The sequence below is a fragment of the Arachis hypogaea genome, chromosome 10 (assembly GCF_003086295.3).
Source record: "Arachis hypogaea cultivar Tifrunner chromosome 10, arahy.Tifrunner.gnm2.J5K5, whole genome shotgun sequence".
NCBI lineage: Eukaryota > Viridiplantae > Streptophyta > Magnoliopsida > Fabales > Fabaceae > Arachis > Arachis hypogaea.
Genome location: NC_092045.1, coordinates 27,694,986 through 27,719,383, shown reverse-complemented (window position 1 = coordinate 27,719,383; position 24,398 = coordinate 27,694,986). Strand labels below are relative to the sequence as shown.

General features: G+C 30.0%; 1 long non-coding RNA gene and 1 pseudogene across 1 annotated transcript in view; both read left to right on the top strand.

The window, feature by feature from the left end:
* The window catches only part of LOC140175829 (uncharacterized), a 29,938-nt gene extending 26,206 nt beyond the window's left edge, over positions 1-3,732 (top strand). The window contains exon 3 of the long non-coding RNA XR_011866528.1: positions 3,440-3,732. This is a non-coding gene — a long non-coding RNA (uncharacterized lncRNA). The remainder of the gene's footprint in view (positions 1-3,439) is intronic.
* A 16,650-nt stretch (positions 3,733-20,382) lies between these two features.
* Positions 20,383-22,631, top strand: LOC112717442 (organic cation/carnitine transporter 4-like; annotated as a pseudogene).
* Positions 22,632-24,398: the final 1,767 nt, after the last annotated feature.

The following is a 24,398-nucleotide window of genomic DNA, read 5'->3' as shown; positions in this document are numbered from 1 at the left end:
TCCGCCTCTGCTCATCATATTATTTATATATATTTGAAAATAGATAACTTAAACCTAACATTTTATATCTTATATGGTTAGATTATCAAAATAGACTTTTTTCATTAGAAATTTTATTATATTGTCTATATATTTAGAGATTAACAATTCACACTAATTATTACATAACTTTTATATCTCACATAATTAAATTGCTAAAATAAATTTATTTTATTAATATATAATATATATATATATTATAAAGAAAAGGTCGGCTAGAAAGTATTACAAAACAAAAGTATAACCAAAATACAATCCTGCTTCTCCAAAATCAACCTCTAAGAAGGAGATACAAATACATATAAAAAAGTAGAGCATAACTATACTAGATATAAAATGCAAAAGAGTATTCGCTTTCCAAAGAGATTCCAACACGCTCAATAGAGTGTGTCATGTCCTGCATCTGAAAACAACAAAATCCACAACGGGTGAGAACCCGAAGGTTTCCAGTAGGCTAATAGTTCCAAATAGAGACGATGTAAAACTACGCAAACCCACTAGGAAATCCTAGGCTCCAAACATACAAGATTCAAGCCTAGGATTTTGCTAAATCCAAATGGGGGTAAATATGCTAAGTTCTCAGTTATTTCAATGTCCCAAAACCTCATTCCTTCACAACATATCTCAGCATCTCAAATCATTTGATTCAATACTCAGTTAAATAGTAGCAAGCACAAGTAATAAGGTTCAAACACAAACAAGAGCAATTACAACAAATATGACAATTAGCACTTAAGATAAATTATTCACATAGGCAATCCAAGTACAATATGCACACCCAAATAATCATAGATAGATACACATGGTGCATATATGTCCCATGGCCATGAGCTCACGTGTGGGTTATTATGACAAACCCGACATAAAATCCGCTTGGCATCTCACAGATTAGTCTCTCGGTTTGCATTCTTAGGAGAAAAAAATTAATAAATCATGGTACCATTATCTCAATGGAGAGTGTCGTCTCACCTTTCATCCGAGAGAATGTGGGCGATACGCATCGACGTCCCCACATCACATCGCATCCACGGAGTGTGTCAAAATAGTTTATCAAATCAACACGCAAGTGGGATAACACTCGGACCTTGCCATTTCAGTCATTCAAATAATAATCAGTTAAGGTCTTTAATCAATTTCATAACCTTTAGATTCATTAATCACAACTCTTTTTTGTTCAATACTCAAACTTAAATTTATTAGACTTAGCCTCACTTTATCTAGAGCTTAAAAATAAGTAATCATACCTCAAATAGGGTTTACAGAGGGTCTACAAGCTTGCCAGAAAAGCCAAACGGTCAAAAATAGAGTTTCTTCTATAAAATAGGACCTGTACATATACATCACCTTGTGTGTACGCACCAATCAGAATGTCATTCCTATCTCGTTCGTACGCATCGCCTCATACGTATGCACGACTTGTAAAATCTCCTTGGTGCGCGTACGCACGAGTCTTTGCACCCGTTCTGACTTGTGCGCCTTGTGTGTGCGCACACAGGCTAAAATTCCGGTATTTTTTCTGCAAAGTCTGCAATATCATATTTTTAGATCAGATTTCAAATGCCTATAACTTTTGCGACAATTATCCATTTTCGTTCATTCTTAAACTGTTTTCAAGCTCTCATCATTACCTTTAATGTAAGACAAACTTTATCAAATTCTGAACTCCGAGCACTGAGTTATAGCCCATCAAAATTGGTCAAAAACCCATTTTTACCAAAAATATGCATATTGTCATTTTTCAAATCTCCAATTTACCTCATTTCAAATCATTACATACCACTTCTAGACACCCACAACACATATTTCTCAATACTCAATCACCTCCTACTCATTCAAACCTAATCAACCCACTTTCGACTTGTATAACATAAACTATCAAAATATACATTCACAACAACAATCACAACTCATCAATCATTAATCCAAACTCATTATTTCAACCACAATTTGTCACATGGCACTTACACACTTATTATTACTTATCAAATAGGGGATACCTTACCCTATCATGACCTCTGGCCCAAATTTTCATATCAAGGTCTCTCAAAGGCAATCCATCACAACATTTATCCAAGCACAATACATAAATAGCTCAAGCATATTCATTTCTCAATTTCACACTATATCATAACAATTATTCAATCTTCAACCAACTATTTTCATTCAATCCTATCCTAAGGCAATTAACCTAGTTTTTTACATAACTTTGCATAATGCCTACTCGAAACTAAAACCCATACCTTAATGATGGCGATTTTCAACCTTTGAGTCCTTTTCTTTCTGGCCAAATTAAGCTCTAATGAAAGCTCCATGATTACTCCGAGCACCCAACCACGCACCAAAACAACTGACAAGCTAAGCTACTCCATATAATCTAACTACACCAATTATACAACAATCATACTAGGGTTTCACTCAAAATTAGGGATAGTAAAAGGATTGAGCTTTCTTACCTTGTACCACTCAATCTTAGATCAAAACTTTGCTAGATATTGTACTTGAACTTCTCCTAAAGCATCAAAATCACAATACTTCAATATTCACATACCCAAAACGTGAAATAGAAGGGAAACTCAAAAGTGGCTCAAGGTTATTGGGAGTACTTATCGCAAAAGTAGTATAGAATCAAAGAACACGACGAGATGGCAAACAGGTCTTCGATTGGAGTTATGGATTGAAAGTTATGTGGATTTTTGTGTGGGTGTGAATAGTGACTTTAGGGCACCACTTTCTTCCTCTCTTCTCTTTTTGTGCCAAATTTGTTTGTGTTAATGAGGGAGAGAGTGTTGAAATGTAAAGGGTGAAAGGATTATAAACCTTGGGCTTGGGCCTAACATGGACCAGTTTGTGATTTTTCATCCATTGGCCCTATCTTGAACTAAAACCTTTAAAATAAGTGTCTGGGTTTCTATTCTAAATATTTTTTCTCATCGTTCCTACTATCTAAGCTTTTTCACACATAATATCGAATAGACTCAAGCCAGTATGATAAATCTTGACACGATACACATTTTTATGCAATTAAATATATATCATTTATCTAGGTTTTACATATTCTACCTCAAATTTAATTTGTATTTGTTTTAAATATTATTTTTCAATAAAGATTTTGAATCGGTTTGTATTATTCAATTAGGATAATATTAGAGAGTTTTTGTTTATTTTATAAATATCAAATTTCGAATTGAATTTTATTTGTGGTGTTCTTTGCCATGGATGGGGTGATAACTCATTCTCGGTTTGGGTCAATGGAAATTTGTGTTTGTTATGCTGACTTTTAGCAATTTTAGATTAATTTTATGCTATTAGATACTGCATTTTTTCTCTAGCCTAATTAATCGTATTTGAATATTTGTCTGATTTTTCCAAGTTCAAATTACTTTCTTCCTTGCATTCACAGTTGATGCATGTATTCCGGAAAAACTATAATCTTCTATTGGGCATCTTCAATCCAGAGGGATGGTTGGAAATCACGTATCCTAAGATCATATCATGGACAAACTAAAGGGCTGTGAAACTTGCTGTTTTTCTCTGTCTTTTATTCTATCATTGATGAAAATTCTTGTTGTTTCTTATTTCAATCTTTCTCATAGATATGTTGATGACACCATGAGGATTGGAAGGGACAACAAGGGTAATATCTTTGTGCTGGAAAAAATTGAAGATAGAAATCGTAATCCTCAAGGTTAAGTAGTATTTTATTTACGATAAATGTTGGGGTGACAATTTTTAAAAACTCATACTTTGACTCATCACTACATCATCATAAGATAGAGTGTGGAACTTGCTTTGATGGTGGGTTCACTCTTCATCCATCCTTTAGTGAATGAATAAGGAGTTAAAGATGAGTTTAAAAAGGTTATGTCGTCTTAACATAACTCAATAGGTTTGAGTTACACATGTATATTTTCATTAATCCATTTTTAAGTGTTTTGTCCCTTTTTTTTTCTTGATAGAAACTAGTGGTGAAAATTTGTGATATAGTGATTATAATTACCGTTGCATTGCGAGTATTAGTACTCACTAATGGTAAAGTAATTTTATCAAATGTATTTTTTTGTAGCTTATGCATATTAAAAGTTACTTTTATTTTAATTTACCAAACATAGCTAATACAAATCTTGAAAAGTTAAAGTTTTATCAAATCAGGCCATAACTGACTCATCTAGACATCTACTGGACAAGACTTGGTTGTTATAGTTTATTCATAGATTTTCTTTTTCCTATGTTGTTTTTTTTTCCTATATTTGAAGGCTTTTGAGTGTGGTTTATTATGATCTTTGCTTCATGCTTTGTTTAGTTATTTACTTTTTTATGCTTCAACTGCGTTTTGAATAAGTGGTCCCTGAGTAAAATCTTTTGGACAGCCTTGTACTCCCTACAAAGTTAAAATTTGGAGTCCACACTGCAGAACATTCCTAACTTATACAGAGGTTTCGTGCAGGAAGAGGCGAAACACCAAGAACCAAAGGACAAGGTGGCAGCGATAGCGACGGTGAGGAGGCAAAGGATGTTGGAATGCGAAAAGGAAAACATAGAGAAGAAGCCCTTCATGGACATACAAACTGAGACCAAGAGATTCAGGAAAACAACACTTGATTTGATTTCCATTTTTAGCATTCAGCAACAATCGTCACAAATCAGTAACAAGTAATCCCTAATCACACTAAACCTTAAATCAATAAAGCTAAACAGAAATTTCAGTAATGATTTGATTTCTATTTTTAGCAGCAGCAAGAAAATTTCAACAAAAGCTTCAGGAATTAAAAAAAGAGCAACAGCACAAAATCAATTATTTGATTTTCTATTAACCCAGTCACAGTTTCACATTCAAAAATCAACAACAGGACATAAAAGGAAGAGAAGAACCGAAGAAGTGAAGACAGTGCCACTAACCTTCGACGGCGACATGGACGGCGCCCGGCGAGACGACAGCGAGTGGTGACACAGCGGCGAGCTGCTCCAAGTTCGAGAGAATCCAGAGAGGACGGCGATAGGGGGAAGGAGGATGCCGAACTACGATAGAGGAAGCAGAGGCGCCAACAGCACGGACGGCGGCGGCACCGCGGCAGACCCGTTGCAGGGAGAACTTAGGGTTTTGGTAGGGTGAGTTGGGAAGGTGCTATGGGTTCAAACTTCAGGTGATAGTGATATATGATTCATGTATTGGGGGTGGGGTGGGTGCTGGGGGGAAATGGGTGGGTGAAAGGGGGAAAGGGTGGGTTTGGAAAGTGGATCCGACCATTTTTTAAGTCGGTTTTTGATTGAACCGGTTAAACCGATCGGTCTGACCGGATTTTAAAATATTGAAATTGGTTTTATTTTGGTTAATTAAAAAATTTATAAAAAATCGGTTCACTAAAAACGTCCAATTATATGACGACACGTAGGCGTCTTTATAAAAAGACGTTTTTTCTAACTTTGTGAGAGCATCCCTCTTATTAAATTATTAAACTAAAAGAATTAAATTAATGACCAAAACCGATAGTTAAAATAATAAATTCTGATTTAGTATTGTTCATATTTTATTGGGCAAATCACTTAATTAAGCCATAGTGAGGAAAATTTTACACAAATTCGCCAAACTAAAATCTGGTTCATGAATCAACCAATGCACGTTTATATGTAGTTCGAATCAGCTCAATTCGAACTCCATTTACATATAATTCGAATCACCTTGATTCGAATTATACACACATGCACACACACTAATTCAAATCACTCTGATTCGAATTACACACACAGTAATTCGAATCAGGGTGATTCGAACTACACCCACGCATGCGTTTCAAGTAATTCGAATTTGACAGATTCGAATTATGCTGTTAAAAAATATATATATATATTATTTCATACATTAAAAAAAGCTAACAAAATATTAATTTACGAGACTTCTTTAAAATATTAATGAGCTATCAATTCAAATTTCATACAATACTCTTTTGTCCATTTTTAATAGCTCATGAATATTTTTTAATAAATTTTTTAAATAAATTTATTTAAATTATACTACAAAATATATTTTATTCTATACAAAATAATTTTAAAAAAATTGCTTAAAAAATGTTAGGAGTACTACAAAAAATTTTAATGTTCTAATGACTTAGGTAAATACATGCATAAAATAAAATATTTTCTTTTATTTCTAAATTATTATTGACTATGTAGAGTATTTTATTTAAAATTTGAGTACATGCATGTATTTACCTAAGTCATTAGAACATTACAAATCTTTATAGTACTCTTAACATTTTTTAAGCCATTTTTCTTTTATATTGTTTTACATAGAATAAAATATATTTTTTAGTTGTTTTGTATGAATAAAAATATTTTCTTTCATTTCTAAATTATTGTTGACTATATAGAGTATTTTATTTAAAATTTGATTACATGCATGTATTTACCTAAGTCATTAGAACATTACAAATTTTTATAATACTCCTAACATTTTTTAAGCCTTTTTTTTAAAATTGTTTTGCATAGAATAAAAAATATTTTTTAATTTTTTTTGTATGGAATAAAATATTTTCTTTCATTTCTAAATTATTATTGACTGTGTAGAGTATTTTATTCAAAATTTAAGTACATGCATGTATTTACCTAAGTGATTAGAACATTACAAATTTTTATAATACTCATAACATTTTTTAACTCATTTTTCTTTTATATTGTTTTGCATAGAATAAAATATATTTTTTATTATTTTGTATGAAATAATTTTTTCTTTCATTTATAAATTATTATTGACTATGTAAAGTATTTTATTTAAAATTTGAAAACATGCATGTATTCACCTAAGTCATTAGAACATTACAAATTTTTATAGTACTTCTAACATTTTTTTAACTATTTTTTTAATTATTTTCCATTGAATAAAATATATTTTTTAATTGTTTTGTATGGAATAAAATATTTTCTATCATTTCTAAATTATTATTGACTATGTAGAGTATTTTATTTAAAATTTGAGTTCATACATGTATTTACCTAAGTCATTAGAACATTACAAATTTTTATAATACTCCTAACATTTTTTAACCCATTTTTTAAAATTATTTTGCATAGAATAAAATATATTTTTTAATTGTTTCGTATGGAATAAAATATTTTTTTCATTTCTAAATTATTATTGACTATGTAGAATATTTTATTTAAAATTTGAATACATGCATATATTTACCTAAGTCATTAGAAGATTACAAATTTTTATGGTACTCCTAACATTCTTAATTCATTTTTTAAAAATTGTTTTGCATAGAATAAAATATATTTTTTAATTGTTTTATATGGAATAAAATATTTTCTTTCATTTCTAAATTATTGTTGACTATGTAGAGTATTTTATTTAAAATTTGAGTACATACATGTATTTACCTAATTCATTAGAATATTACAAATTTTTATAGTACTCCTAACATTTTTTAAGCCATTTTTTTAAATTATTTTGCATAGAATAAAATATATTTTTTAATTATTTTGTATGGAATAAAATATTTTCTTTCATTTCTAAATTATTATTGACTATGTAGAGTATTTTATTTAAAATTTGAGTACATGCATGTATTTACCTAAGTCATTAGAACATTACAAATCTTTATAGTACTCTTAACATTTTTTATGCCATTTTTCTTTTATATTGTTTTACATAGAATAAAATATATTTTTTGTTGTTTTGTATGAATAAAAATATTTTCTTTCATTTCTAAATTATTGTTGACTATGTAGAGTATTTTATTTAAAATTTGAGTACATGCATGTATTTACCTAAGTCATTAGAACATTACAAATTTTTATAATACTCCTAACATTTTTTAAGCCATTTTTTTTAATTATTTTGCATAGAATAAAAAATATTTCTTAATTTTTTTTGTATGGAATAAAATATTTTCTTTTATTTCTAAATTATTATTGACTGTGTAGAGTATTTTATTTAAAATTTAAGTACATGCATGTTTTTACCTAAATCATTAGAACATTACAAATTTTTATAATACTCCTAACATTTTTTAACTCATTTTTCTTTTATATTGTTTTGCATAGAATAAAATATATTTTTTATTATTTTGTATGAAATAATTTTTTCTTTCATTTATAAATTATTATTGACTATGTAAAGTATTTTATTTAAAATTTGAAAACATGCATGTATTCACCTAAGTCATTAGAACATTACAAATTTTTATAGTACTTCTAACATTTTTTTAACTATTTTTTTAATTATTTTCCATTGAATAAAATATATTTTTTAATTGTTTTGTATGGAATAAAATATTTTCTATCATTTCTAAATTATTATTGACTATGTAGAGTATTTTATTTAAAATTTGAGTTCATACATGTATTTACCTAAGTCATTAGAACATTACAAATTTTTATAATACTCCTAACATTTTTTAACCCATTTTTTAAAATTATTTTGCATAGAATAAAATATATTTTTTAATTGTTTCGTATGGAATAAAATATTTTTTTCATTTCTAAATTATTATTGACTATGTAGAATATTTTATTTAAAATTTGAATACATGCATATATTTACCTAAGTCATTAGAAGATTACAAATTTTTATGGTACTCCTAACATTCTTAATTCATTTTTTAAAAATTGTTTTGCATAGAATAAAATATATTTTTTAATTGTTTTATATGGAATAAAATATTTTCTTTCATTTCTAAATTATTGTTGACTATGTAGAGTATTTTATTTAAAATTTGAGTACATACATGTATTTACCTAATTCATTAGAATATTACAAATTTTTATAGTACTCCTAACATTTTTTAAGCCATTTTTTTAAATTATTTTGCATAGAATAAAATATATTTTTTAATTATTTTGTATGGAATAAAATATTTTCTTTCATTTCTAAATTATTATTGACTATGTAGAGTATTTTATTTAAAATTTGAGTACATGCATGTATTTACCTAAGTCATTAGAACATTACAAATCTTTATAGTACTCTTAACATTTTTTATGCCATTTTTCTTTTATATTGTTTTACATAGAATAAAATATATTTTTTGTTGTTTTGTATGAATAAAAATATTTTCTTTCATTTCTAAATTATTGTTGACTATGTAGAGTATTTTATTTAAAATTTGAGTACATGCATGTATTTACCTAAGTCATTAGAACATTACAAATTTTTATAATACTTCTAACATTTTTTAAGCCATTTTTTTTTAAATTGTTTTGCATAGAATAAAAAATATTTTTTAATTTTTTTTGTATGGAATAAAATATTTTCATTTATTTCTAAATTATTATTGACTGTGTAGAGTATTTTATTTAAAATTTAAGTACATGCATGTATTTACCTAAGTCATTAGAACATTACAAATTTTTATAATACTCCTAACATTTTTTAACTCATTTTTCTTTTATATTGTTTTGCATAGAATAAAATATATTTTTTATTATTTTGTATGAAATAAAATTTTTTCTTTCATTTATAAATTGTTATTGACTATGTAAAGTATTTTATTTAAAATTTGAAAACATGCATGTACTTAAGTCATTAGAACATTACAAATTTTTATAGTACTTCTAACATTTTTTTAACTATTTTTTTAATTATTTTCCATGGAATAAAATATATTTTTTAATTGTTTTGTATGGAATAAAATATTTTCTGTCATTTCTAAATTATTATTGACTACGTAGAGTATTTTATTTAAAATTGGAGTTCATACATGTATTTACCTAAGTCATTAGAACATTACAAATTTTTATAATAATCCTAACATTTTTTAAGCCATTTTTTAAAATTATTTTGCATAGAATAAAATATATTTTTTAATTGTTTTGTATGGAATAAAATATTTTCTTTCATTTCTAAATTATTGTTGACTATGTAGAGTATTTTATTTAAAATTTGAGTACATACATGTATTTACCTAATTCATTAGAATATTACAAATTTTTATAGTACTCCTAACATTTTTTAAGCCATTTTTTTAAATTATTTTGCATAGAATAAAATATATTTTTTAATTATTTTGTATGGAATAAAATATTTTCTTTCATTTCTAAATTATTATTGACTATGTAGAGTATTTTATTTAAAATTTGAGTACATACATGTATTTACCTAAGTCATTAGAACATTACAAATCTTTATAGTACTCTTAACATTTTTTATGCCATTTTTCTTTTATATTGTTTTACATAGAATAAAATATATTTTGTGTTGTTTTGTATGAATAAAAATATTTTCTTTCATTTCTAAATTATTGTTGACTATGTAGAGTATTTTATTTAAAATTTGAGTACATGCATGTATTTACCTAAGTCATTAGAACATTACAAATTTTTATAATACTCCTAACATTTTTTAAGCCATTTTTTTTAAATTGTTTTGCATAGAATAAAAAATATTTTTTAATTTTTTTGTATGGAATAAAATATTTTCTTTCATTTCTAAATTATTATTGACTGTGTAGAGTATTTTATTTAAAATTTAAGTACATGCATGTATTTACCTAAGTCATTAGAACATTACAAATTTTTATAATACTCCTAACATTTTTTAACTCATTTTTCTTTTATATTGTTTAGCATAGAATAAAATATATTTTTTATTATTTTGTATGAAATAAAATTTTTTCTTTCATTTATAAATTATTATTGACTATGTAAAGTATTTTATTTAAAATTTGAAAACATGCATGTACTTAAGTCATTAGAACATTACAAATTTTTATAGTACTTCTAACATTTTTTTAACTATTTTTTTAATTATTTTCCATTGAATAAAATATATTTTTTAATTGTTTTGTATGGAATAAAATATTTTCTGTCATTTCTAAATTATTATTGACTACGTAGAGTATTTTATTTAAAATTGGAGTTCATACATGTATTTACCTAAGTCATTAGAACATTACAAATTTTTATAATAATCCTAACATTTTTTAAGCCATTTTTTAAAATTATTTTGCATAGAATAAAATATATTTTTTAATTTTTTTGTATGGAATAAAATATTTTCTTTCATTTCTAAATTATTGTTGACTATGTAGAGTATTTTATTTAAAATTTGAGTACATACATGTATTTACCTAATTCATTAGAATATTACAAATTTTTATAGTACTCCTAACATTTTTTAAGCCATTTTTTTAAATTATTTTGCATAGAATAAAATATATTTTTTAATTATTTTGTATGGAATAAAATATTTTCTTTCATTTCTAAATTATTATTGACTATGTAGAGTATTTTATTTAAAATTTGAGTACATGCATGTATTTACCTAAGTCATTAGAACATTACAAATCTTTATAGTACTCTTAACATTTTTTATGCCATTTTTCTTTTATATTGTTTTACATAGAATAAAATATATTTTTTGTTGTTTTGTATGAATAAAAATATTTTCTTTCATTTCTAAATTATTGTTGACTATGTAGAGTATTTTATTTAAACTTTGAGTACATGCATGTATTTACCTAAGTCATTAGAACATTACAAATTTTTATAATACTCCTAACATTTTTTAAGCCATTTTTTTTAAATTGTTTTGCATAGAATAAAAAATATTTTTTAATTTTTTTTGTATGGAATAAAATATTTTCTTTCATTTCTAAATTATTATTGACTGTGTAGAGTATTTTATTTAAAATTTAAGTACATGCATGTATTTACCTAAGTCATTAGAACATTACAAATTTTTATAATACTCCTAACATTTTTTAACTCATTTTTCTTTTATATTGTTTTGCATAGAATAAAATATATTTTTTATTATTTTGTATGAAATAAAATTTTTTCTTTCATTTATAAATTATTATTGACTATGTAAAGTATTTTATTTAAAATTTGAAAACATGCATGTACTTAAGTCATTAGAACATTACAAATTTTTATAGTACTTCTAACATTTTTTTAACTATTTTTTTAATTATTTTCCATTGAATAAAATATATTTTTTAATTGTTTTGTATGGAATAAAATATTTTCTGTCATTTCTAAATTATTATTGACTACGTAGAGTATTTTATTTAAAATTGGAGTTCATACATGTATTTACCTAAGTCATTAAAACATTACAAATTTTTATAATAATCCTAACATTTTTTAAGCCATTTTTTAAAATTATTTTGCATAGAATAAAATATATTTTTTAATTGTTTCGTATGGAATAAAATATTTTCTTTCATTTCTAAATTATTATTGACTATGTAGAGTATTTTATTTAAAATTTGAATACATGCATATATTTACCTAAGTCATTAGAAGATTACAAATTTTTATAGTACTCCTAACATTTTTAATTCATTTTTTAAAAATTGTTTTGCATAGAATAAAATATATTTTTTAATTGTTTTGTATGGAATAAAATATTTTCTTTCATTTCCGAATTATTGTTGACTACGTAGAGTATTTTATTTAAAATTTGAGTACATACATGTATTTACCTAATTCATTAGAATATTACAAATTTTTATAGTACTCCTAACATTTTTTAAGCCATTTTTTTAAATTATTTTGCATAGAATAAAATATATTTTTTAATTATTTTGTATGGAATAAAATATTTTCTTTCATTTCTAAATTATTATTGACTATGTAGAGTATTTTATTTAAAATTTGAGTACATGCATGTATTTACCTAAGTCATTAGAACATTACAAATTTTTATAGTACTCCTAACATTTTTTAAGCCATTTTTTTAAATTGTTTTACATAGAATAAAATATATTTTTTAATTGTTTTGTATGGAATAAATATTTTCTTTTATTTCTAAATTATTATTAACTATGTAGAGTATTTTATTTAAAATTTGAGTACATGCATGTATTTACCAAAGTCATTAGAACATTATAAATTTTTATAGTACTCCTAACATTTTTAAGCTATTTTTTTTAAATTGTTTTGCATAGAATAAAATATATTTCTTAATTGTTTTGTATGGAATAAAATATTTTGTCTCATTTCTAAATTATTATTGACTATGCAGAGTATTTTATTTAAAATTTGAGTATATGCATGTATTTGGACCATAAAACCTTAAAGTTTGTTATCCAATTCAATACATAAAATACAATTAAAAATAAAACTAAGTCAAATTAAAAATATACCAAATCAACACTTTTTAGTTTTACAATTAAAAACCTCCACGTGAAGCACTTCCTTCAGAGACATTCAGAAACTTCTTTTAAATGGCGTCCTCTGAAATTATAAATAACCCAATCACTCTCTAATCTCTCTGTCTCTCCTTTTCTTACCCACACACTGGCTAATTAACACAAATTTCATACATCTGTGCTAAGAGGGTTTGAAATGGTAACGACGCCGTCTTCCAACTACGACGAGCTTCGTACGTTGCTGGTGACGACGGTAGTGAGGAAGGCGGAGATGGAGAAGCTCTGCATCGATGAGATGTTCTGAAAGTACTGAAAGTCTCATGCACGGTTTTGAATGAGAGAAAGAAGTGAGGAATCCTCTTTTCGACTCTGACTCTCCCACTCCAGTCGTTGTTTTTCTTTCTGTTACTCCGAAAGTAGCTGCTTCAGCTTCAGCCACCCGAATTTTCGATATTCCTTTTTATTTCTCATCAAACGAATGGCATCTTCTTCTGGAAATCCTAGCTATTCATAGCATGATATTGGGGAATCTCATTACTATTACCCAAACAAGCATGAAACGTATGCTTACGTATTCGTTCATAGGTCAAATCGGATATGTTATTATTGGAATAATTGTTGGAGACTCAAATGGTGGATATGCAAGCATGATAGTTTGAAAAATGACAGTTGAGACACTTCATCTTCATAAGCCTCGTGTGGGCGCTGGAGGCCTGCCACACCATGGTCATGATCTACGCAGACCGCGAGCCTGATGCACCGCCGCCGCCTTTGGAGTGGTTGGGAGCACCTGCACGATTCGGCCGGAGGAGTGGAAGTAGGTTGGTGGACGCGGTAGCACCACTATATCGGAGTGGAAACTTGTTTGCGGCGACAAATTTAAAGTTTGACTTGTCCAGTCTTTATTCTTTGTCGAATGTATGGTTAGTTAGTTACTAATGATGATGATGATGATGATGATGATGAAATTAATAATAATAATAATTCTTTTTTTTAAATATCTCATTATAATAAAAATTATTTAAAAATATTTATATATTTTAAATTTAAAGTATCATAAAATTTATTTTAATTACTTTTAAAAAATATTTCTTTAAATAAAATTCTTAACAAAAATAATAAATCGTAAATTACTCATTATTTAATTTTTAAAAACTCAGGTTGTTATATGTGACAGGGGTTATGCATTAATTATAATACTACAATGTATTATCAATATTAAGTATGTAAATATGTGGTTAATACTACTCCTTAAACTAGACTGATTAACCATCGGCTCTGATACCACTTGTTGGGCCACCATGGGGAGCTCTTAACTACCGAAAAGACTTCCGGAGAGGAGGAGAATCAAGTGAGATAACATAAGATGAGAAGACACCAACTATCAATTTGACATTTAGATTTGTCAACCCTTAAATCTAATTACCCAACTCTATTTGATAGTAAAACATGCCAAGTCCTGATAACAATAAAAAATATTATTGGTAGTCCAATTTTAAAATTAAAAAGTATAAACTTATCGTGTTTTCCTTAAACTAATTTTGACAAATTAACAATAGCAAATATCAAAATATAATTAATTTTATTTTTTAAATTTTAAATTAAAAATAATTAAAAAAAAGCAGAGATAGGGAGACTCAAACCCACAACCTCTGAATGAGTATGAAAAGATTATTCCATTTGAACTATAGCTCATTTACTTTTAATTTTTTTTTCCAAAGATAAGAAAACTCGAACCCGCGACCTCTTAGATAAGCTTTTTAAATTATTTAGACCATAGAACCTTAAAGTTTGTTATCAAATTCGATATATAAAACAAAATTAAAATAAACCTAAACCAAATTAAAAAATAAGCCAAACTAACACTTTTTAGTATTACAATGAAAAACCTGCCACGTGAAGCACTTCGACCAAAGATATTCAGAAACTTCTTTTAAATGGCACCCTCCGAAGCTATAAATAACCCAATCACTCTCTAATCTCTTTATCTCTCCTTTTCTCACCCACACACTAGCTAATTAACACAAGTTTCATACATCTGTGCTAAGAGGGTTTTGAAATGGCAACGACGCTATCTTCGAACTACGACGAGCTCTGTACGCTGCTGGTAACGACGGCAGCGAGAAAGGTGGAGATGGAGAAGCTTTGCATCAATGAGATGCTTTGAAAATACTACGGAGAGTTTAGAAAATGACAGTTGAGACACTTCATCCTCACAAATCTCGTGTGGGCGCTGGAGGCCTGCCACACCTTGGTCATGATCTTCGCAGACCGCGAGCCAGAGTGGCGATGCACCGTCGCCGCCTGCAGAGCGGTTGGGAGCACATGTGGGATCCGGCCGGAGGAGTGGGAGTAGGTTAGTGGATGCGGCAGTGCCACCGTATCGGAGTGGGAACTTGTTTGTGACGACAAATTTAAAGTTTGACTCGTCCAGTCCTTATTCTTTGTCGGATATATGGTTAGTTAGTTACTAATAATAATAATAATAATAATAATAATAATAATAATAATAATAATATTTCTTTTTTCTTTTTTTTCAAAATATCTCATTATAATAAAAACAATTTAAAAATATTAAGAGATTTTAGATTTAAAGTATCATAAAATTTAATTTAATTACTTTTAAAAAAATAATTTTCTTTAAATAAAATACTTAACAAATATAATACATCGTAAATTATTCATTATTCAATTTTCAAAAACTCTGGTTGTTATATGTGGAAGGGGTTATACATTAATTGTAATACTACAATGTATTATCAATATTAAGTATGTAAATATGTGGCTGATACTACTCCTTAAACTAGGTCGGTTAACCATCGGCTCTGATACCACTTATTGGACCACCTTGGGGAGCTTTTAACTACCGAAAAGACTTCGGGGAGGAATCAAGTGAGATAACATAAGATGAGATGACACCAACTATAAATTTAACATTTAGATTTGTGAACCCTTAAATATAATTATCCAACTCTATTTCATAGTAAAATATACTAAGTCCTGATAATATTAAAAAATATTATTGGTAGTCTAATTTAAAAATTAAAAAGTATAAACTTATCGTGTTTTTTCTAAACTAGTTTTGACAAATTAAAGATAACAAATATAAAAATTTAATTAATTTTATTTTTTAAATTTTAAATTATATATAATTTAAAAAAAAGTAGAGATAGAGAAACTCAAACCCACAACCTCTAAATAAGTATGAAAAGATTATGCCATTCGAACTATAGCTCATTCGCTTTTTAATTTTTTTTTACCAAAAATAGGAAAACTCGAACCCTGGACCTCTTTTTTTAGCATTTTAAACTATTTGGACCATAGAACTTTAAAGTTTGTTATCCAATTCAATACATAAAATATAATTAAAATAAACTAAACCAAATTAAAAAATAAACCAACAAACACTTTTTAGTTTTACAATGAAAAACATGTCACATGAAGCACTTCCGCCAAAGACATTCAGAAACTTCTTTTAAATGGCACCCTCTGAAACAATAAATAACCCAATCACTCTCTAATCTCTTTGCCTCTTCTTTTCTCACCCACACACTAGCTAATTAACACAAGTTTCATACATCTACGCTAAGAGGGTTTTAAAATGGCAACGACGCTGTCTTCGAACTACTACGAGTTTCGTACGCTGTTGGTGACAACCGCAACGAGAAAGACGTAGATGGAGAAGCTCTGCATCATTGAGATGCTCTGAAAGTACTGCAGAGAGTTTAAAAAATGACAGTTGAGACACTTCATCTTTTCAAGCCTCGCATGGGCGCTAGGGTCTTGCCACACCATGGTCATGATCTTCGCAGACCGCGAGCCGGAGTGGCGATGCAATGCTGCCGCCTGTGGAGCGGTTGGAAGCACCTATGGGATCCGGCTGGAGGAGTGGAAGTAGGTTGGTGGATGTGGCATCGCGACAGTGTCGGAGTGGGAACTTGTTTGTGGCGACAAATTTAAAGTTGGACTCGTCCAATCCTTATTCTTTATCGGATGTATAGTTGGTTAGTAACTAATAATAATAATAAAGATAATACTACTACTAATAATCATTCTTTTTTCTTTTTTTCAAAATTTCTCATTATAATAAAAATTATTTAAAAATATTAATAATTTTTAAATTTAAAGTATCATAAAATTTAATTTAATTATTTTAAAAAAATAATTTTTTTAAATAAAATTCTTAACAAATATAATAAATCGTAAATTACTCATTATTTGATTTTCAAAAACTCAGGTTGTTATATGTGGCAGGGGTTATGTATTAATTGTAATACTACAATGTATTATAAGTATTAAGTATGTAAATATGTACCTGATACTTCTCCTTAAACTAGATCGATTAACCATCGGCTCTGATACCACTTGTTGGGCCACCGTGGAGAGCTCCTAACTACCGGAATGACTTTTCAGAGGAGGGGGAATCAAGTGAGATAACATAAGATGAGAAGATACCAACTATAAATTTAACGTTTAGAATTGTGAACCCTTAAATCTAATTATCTAACTCTATTTCATAGTAAAACATACCAAGTCCTAATAACATTAAAAAATATTATTGGTATCCCAATTTTAAAATTAAAAAGTATAAACTTATCGTGTTTTCCTTAAACTAGTTTTGACAAATTAACAATAGCAAATATCAAAATTTAATTAATTTTATTTTTTAAATTTTAAATTATAAATAATTTTAACAAAAAAGCAGAGATAGGGAGACTCAAACCCACAATCTCTAAATGAGTATGAAAAGATTATGCCATTTGAACTATTCCTCAATCGCTTTTTAAATTTTTTTCCAAAGATAGGGAAACTCGAACCTGCGACCTCATAGATGAGCTTTTTAAATTATTTAGACCATAGAACCTTAAAGTTTGTTATCCAATTCGATACATAAAACAAAATTAAAATAAACCTAAACCAAATTAAAAAATAAGCCAAACTAACACTTTTTAGTTTTACAATGAAAAACCTGCCACGTGAAGCACTTCCGCCAAAGATACTCAGAAACTTATTTTAAATGGCGCCCTCTAAAACTATAAATAACCCAATCACTCTCTAATCTCTTTGCCTCTCCTTTTCTCATCCACACACTAGCTAATTAACACAAGTTGCATACATCTGTGCTAAGAGAGCTTTGAAATGGCAACGATGCTATCTTCGAACTACGACGAGTTCTGTACGCTGCTGGTAACGACGGCAGCGAGAAAGGTGGAGATGGAGAAATTTTGCATCGATGAGATGCTTTGAAAATATTGCGGAGAGTTTGGAAAATGGCAGTTGAGACACTTCATCCTCACAAATCTCGTGTGGGCACTGGAGGCCTGCCACACCTTGGTCATGATCTTCGCAGACCGTGAGCGGAGTGGCGATGCACCACCACCGCCTGCGGAGCGATTGGGAGCACATGCGGGATCCGGCCGGAGGAGTGGGAGTAGGTTGGTGGACGCGGCAGTGCCACCGTGTCGGAGTGAGAACTTGTTTGTGACGACAAATTTAAAGTTTGACTCATCCAGTCCTTATTCTTTGTCAGATATATGGTTAGTTAATTACTAATAATAATAATAATAATGATAATACTAATAATAATAAATTTTTTTCTTTTTTTTTCAAAATATCTCATTATAATAAAAATAATTTAAAAATATTAAGAGATTTTAGATTTAAAGTATCATAAAATTTAATTTAAATACTTTTAAAAGAATAAGTTTCTTTAAATAAAATACTTAACAAATATAATAAATCGTAAATTACTCATTATTCAATTTTCAAAAACTCTGGTTGTTATATGTGAAAGGGGTTATACATTAATTGTAATACTACAATGTATTATCAATATTAAGTATGTAAATATGTGGCTGATACTATCCCTTAAACTAGACCGATTAACCATCGGCTCTGATACCACTTGTTAGACCACCGTGGGGAGCTTTTAACTACCAGAAAGATTTTGGAGAGTAATCAAGTGAGATAACATAAGATGAGAAGACACCAACTATAAATTTAACATTTAGATTTGTGAACCCTTAAATCTAATTATCCAACTATATTTCATAGTTAAACATACCAAGTCCTGATAACATTAAAAGATATTATTGGTAGTCTGATTTAAAAATTACAAAGTATAAACTTATCGTGTTTTTCCTAAACTAGTTTTAACAAATTAACAATAACAAATATCAAAATTTAATTAATTTTATTTTTTAAATTTTAAATTATATATAATTAAAAAAAGCAGAAATAGGAAAACTCAAACCCACAACCTCTAAATGAGTATGAAAAGATTATGCCATTCGAACTATAACTCATTCACTTTTTAAATTTTTTTTTACCAAAGATAGAAAAACTCGAACCCGCGACCTCTTTTATGAGCATTTTAAACTATTTGGTCCATAGAACCTTAAAGTTTGTTATCCAATTCAATACATAAAATACAATTAAAATAAAACTAAACCAAATTAAAAAATAAACCAAACTAACACTTTTTAGTTTTACAATGAAAAACCTTCCACGTGAAGCACTTCCGCCAAAGACATTCAGAAATTTCTTTTAAATGGCGCCCTCTGAAACAATAAATAACCCAATCTCTTTGCCTCTTCTTTTCTCACCCACACACTAGCTAATTAACACAAGTTTCATACATCTATGCTAAGAGGATTTTGAAATGACAACGACGCTGTCTTTGAACTATGACGAGTTCCGTATGCTGTTGGTGACAACGGCAACGAGAAAGGCGGAGATGGAGAAGCTCTGCATCGATGGGATGCTCTGAAAGTATTGTGGAGAGTTTGGAAAATGACAGTTGAGATACTTTATCTTTACAAGCCTCGTGTGGGCGCTGAAAGCCTACCACACCATGGTCATGATCTTCGCAGACCACGAGTCGGAGTGACGATGCACCGCCGCCGCTTGTGAAGCGGTTGGAAGCACTTGCTGGATCCCGCTGGAGGAGTGGGAGTAGATTGGTGGATGCGGCAGCGCCATCGTATCGGAGTGGAAACTTGTTTGTGGTGACAAATTTAAAGTTGGACTCATCCAGTCCTTATTCTTTGTTGGATGTATGGTTGGTTAGTTACTAATAATAATAATAATGATAATACTAATAATAATAATAATTCTTTTTTCTTTTTTTCAAATATCTCATTATAATAAAAATTATTTAAAAATATTAATAGCTTTTAAATTTAAAGTATCATAAATTTTAATTTAATTACTTTTAAAAAAAATAATTGTTGGAGAGTGTAAGTTAGTTAGAATGGTGTGTGGTATTTTGCGGATATTTGGAAAGGCGGTAACTTACAACTTATTGTTTATTTACACGGCGGAGTTGTTCCCCACAGTGGTGAGGAATGCCGCGCTAGGGGGCGCGATGCATGTGGAACAAATTGGGGTTGTTCATCGCGGGACACACCGTCCGGACCGGGAAGACTTTCGACGCTTCACCTTGAATACTCCTTAAACCAGACCGATTAACCATTGGCTCTGATACCACTTGTTGGGCCACCGCGGGGAGCTCTTTATCCACCGGAGAGACTTCGGGGAGGAATCAAGTGAGATAACATAAGATGAGAAGATACCACGTCCAACTCAAAACCTTAAGGTAGTAAGTTATTGGGTCTCTAATCTTTTAAACTGCTCACTCTTCGTTGCTTTCTTTAATGTAGGACTAATTTCACTACTCCTAACACTTACAATATTAACAATCTCCCCTCAAGTGTGAGTCTCCACATCAAACAACAACTCCCCTCTAGCTCCTCCACACATATGAGTATTTATCCATCACATCGTCGCACCACACTGCGGGACACGCTGCCCAGACCACCATTACCGGAAAGACTTTCGATGCCTCACATTTAATACTCCTTAAACTAGACCGATTAACTATCGGCTCTGATACCACTTGTTGGGCCACCGTGGGGAGTTCTTAACCATCGGAGAGACTTCGGGGAGGAATCAAGTGAGGTAACATAAGATGAGAAGACACCTACTATAATTTGACATTTAGATTAGTGAACCCTTAAATCTAATTATCCAACTCTATTTCATAGTAAAACATACCAAGCTTTGATAACATTAAAAGATATTATTGTTAGTCCAATTTTAAAATTAAAAAGTATAAACTTTTCGTGTTTTTCTTAAAATATTTGCATTACTAGAAAAATAAATATTTCTATCCTAGAATATATATAATATTTAATATCAAAATATTTTAATAAATGAAAATAGAAAATATTTTGTTTTTAAATTTACATAAAAGATACCATAATATAATTAGATTTTTTTTAATAATTCTGATCACTTTCTTAATGTAAAAGTATTTTCATAAACTAAAAACTTAATTCCAAAATATATTCTTCTCCAATATATATACTTGCATATTCAAAATACTCATAAAAAGAACCAAACAAAAACAGAAATTATGTAGGTTCAAAATTATGAAAGTAATTTTAATATCAATATAAAATATGATTTATTACTAGTATTATTATTGTTGTTGTTGTTTAATCATAGAATTAAGTTGTACTTTCAGGTGCCGGAATATTTGGTCACCTATCAGACTCTTTTCTTAGAAGGAAAGATTCACTAATGGTGGTTTGTGCCTTAAACGCCATCTTTTGCCTCACAATATTTTTTCCAAACTATTGGATCTACGTCATTCTCTGCCACCTCACCGGCTTTAGCACCGGTGGCGTTGGCCTATGTGCATTCGTCCTTGCCACCGATACCATCGGCCCAAAAAATGTGGCATCGCCGAAATGTCCACCTTCTACTTCTACTCCATCAGCATTGCCATCCTCTCCGCCGTTGTCTATGTCTTCCAAACTTGGCACAAGCTTTATATTGCGTCCCCCATCCCCTCCATTCTCTTCTTGATCTTCATTGTCCCTTTTCGCTCAGAGTCTTTTAGATGGTACCTTGTTCGCGGAAGAGTAACTAAAGCAATGAAAATCATGTCCACCATTGCTTCCACCAATGAAAAACACCTCCCTAGTGGTGTTCTTCTTTCACTCGACGAAGAAGTCGAAGTAGAAGCAGAAGAAAAAACAGAAGCACTAACCTGGACTTATAAGAACAAGCCTTTGGAAAATAACGATGCAGTTGGAGGTTCTATCATTGACGTGCTTCGATCTCCAGTAACTAGAATAAGTTTGATTCTAATGGTGGTAATTAACTTCTTTTGTGATGTTGTGTACTATGGTCTGAGCATAAATATGGTGAATCTTGATACTAACCTCTACATGAACGTGGCGCTGAATATGGTGGCGGAAATATCGGCGTATGAGTTAACGGCGGTTTGAAAAGTTTGGGAGAAAGCCGTTGGCAATAGGGACAATGTGCTTCAGTGGTTTGTTTTGTTTGTTAGATAGTTTATTGAGGAATGTTGGAGTGTGGAAGTTAATTAGAATGGTGTGTGGTATTTTGGAGATATTTGGGATGGTGGTAACTTACAACTTATTGTTTATCTACACGGCGGAGTTGTTCCCCACAGTGGTGAGGAATTAAGTGAGATAACATAAGATGAGAAGACACCACATCCAACTCAAAACCATAAGGAACTAAGTTATTGGGTCTCTCATTTTATAAACTTCTCACTCTTTGTTTCTTTCTTCAATGTGGAACTAATTTCACTACTTCTAACACTTGTAACATTAACAATCTCTCCCTCAAGTGTGAGTCTCCACATCAAGCAACAACTCTCCTCAAGCTCCTCCACACTTATGAGTATTTGTCCATCACATCGCTGCACCACACCGTGGAACACGCCGCCCAGACTATCTTTACTGGGAAGACTTTCGATGCTTCACATTGAATACTTCTTAAACGAGAACAATTAACCATCGGCTTTGATACCACTTGTTGGGTCACCGTGGGGAGCTTTTAACCACCGGAGAGACTTCAGAGAGAAATCAAGTGAGATAACATAAGATGAAAAGACACCACTTGATTCCTCTCCGAAGTCTCCCAGGTGGTGAAGAGCTCCCCAAAGCGGCCCAACAAGTGGTATCTGACCTGATAGTTAATCGGTCTGGTTGAAGGAGTATTCATGGTGAAGCATTGAAAGTCTTTCCGACAAAGGTGGTTCAAACGGCGTGTCCTGCGGTGAGGTGCGGCGGTGTGATGGACAAATACTCATATGTATGGAAGAGCTAGAGGGGATTCGTTATTTGATATGGAAACTCACACTTGAGGAGGAGATTATTAATATTGTAAGTGTGAGGAGTATTGAAATTAGTCCTACATTGAAGAAAGCAAGAAAGAGTAAGGAGTTTATAAGATGAGGGACCGATTAATTTACTACCTTAAGGTTTTGAGTTAGATGTAGTGTCTTCTCATTTTATGTTCTCTCCTTGATTTCTCTCCAAAATCTCTCTGGTTGTTAAGAGCTCCCCACGGTAGCCCAACAAGTAGTATCAGAGCTGATGGTTAATCGGTCTGATTTAAGGAGCATTCAAGGTGAAGCATCGAAAGTCTTCCTGGCAAAGGTGGTCCAGACAGCGTGTCCCACTGTGTGGTGCGACGGTGTGATGGACAAATACTCATATGTTTGGAGGAGCTAGAGGAGAGTTGTTTCTTGATGTGGAGTCTTACACTTGAGGGAGAGATTGCTAATGTTGCAAGTGTGAGGAGTAGTGAAATTAGTCCCACATTGATAAAGCAAGGAAGAGTGAGGAGTTTATAAGATGAGAGACCTAATAATTTACTACCTTAAGGTTTTGAGTTGGATGTGTTGTCTTCTTATCTTATGTTATCTCACTTTATTCCTCTCCAAAATCTCTTCGGTGGTTAAAGAGCTCCCCACGGTAGTCCAACAAATGGTATCAGAGTTGATGATTAATCGGTTTGGTTTAAGGAGTATTCAAGGTGAACCATCGAAAGTCTTTCCGACAAAAGTGGTTCGGGCAGCGTCTTTGTGGTGTGATAAACAAATACTCATATGTGTGGAGGAGCTAGAGAGGTGTTGTTGCTTGATGTGGAAACTCACACTTGAGGGGGGATTGTTAATGTTGAAGTATGAGGAGAAGTGAAATTAGTCCCACATTGAAGAAAGCAAGGAAAATTGAGGAGTTTATAAGATGAAAAACCCATTAATTTACTACCTTAAGGTTTTGAGTTGGATGTGATGCCTTCTCATTTTATATTCTCTCACTTGATTTCACCCCGAAATCTCTCCGGTTGTTAAGAGCTCCCCCTGGTGGCTTAACAGTTTGCTTTGTGTGGGATTGTAGGTGGCATATTTGCATTTTATTTGCCAAAAACTTTGAATCAACC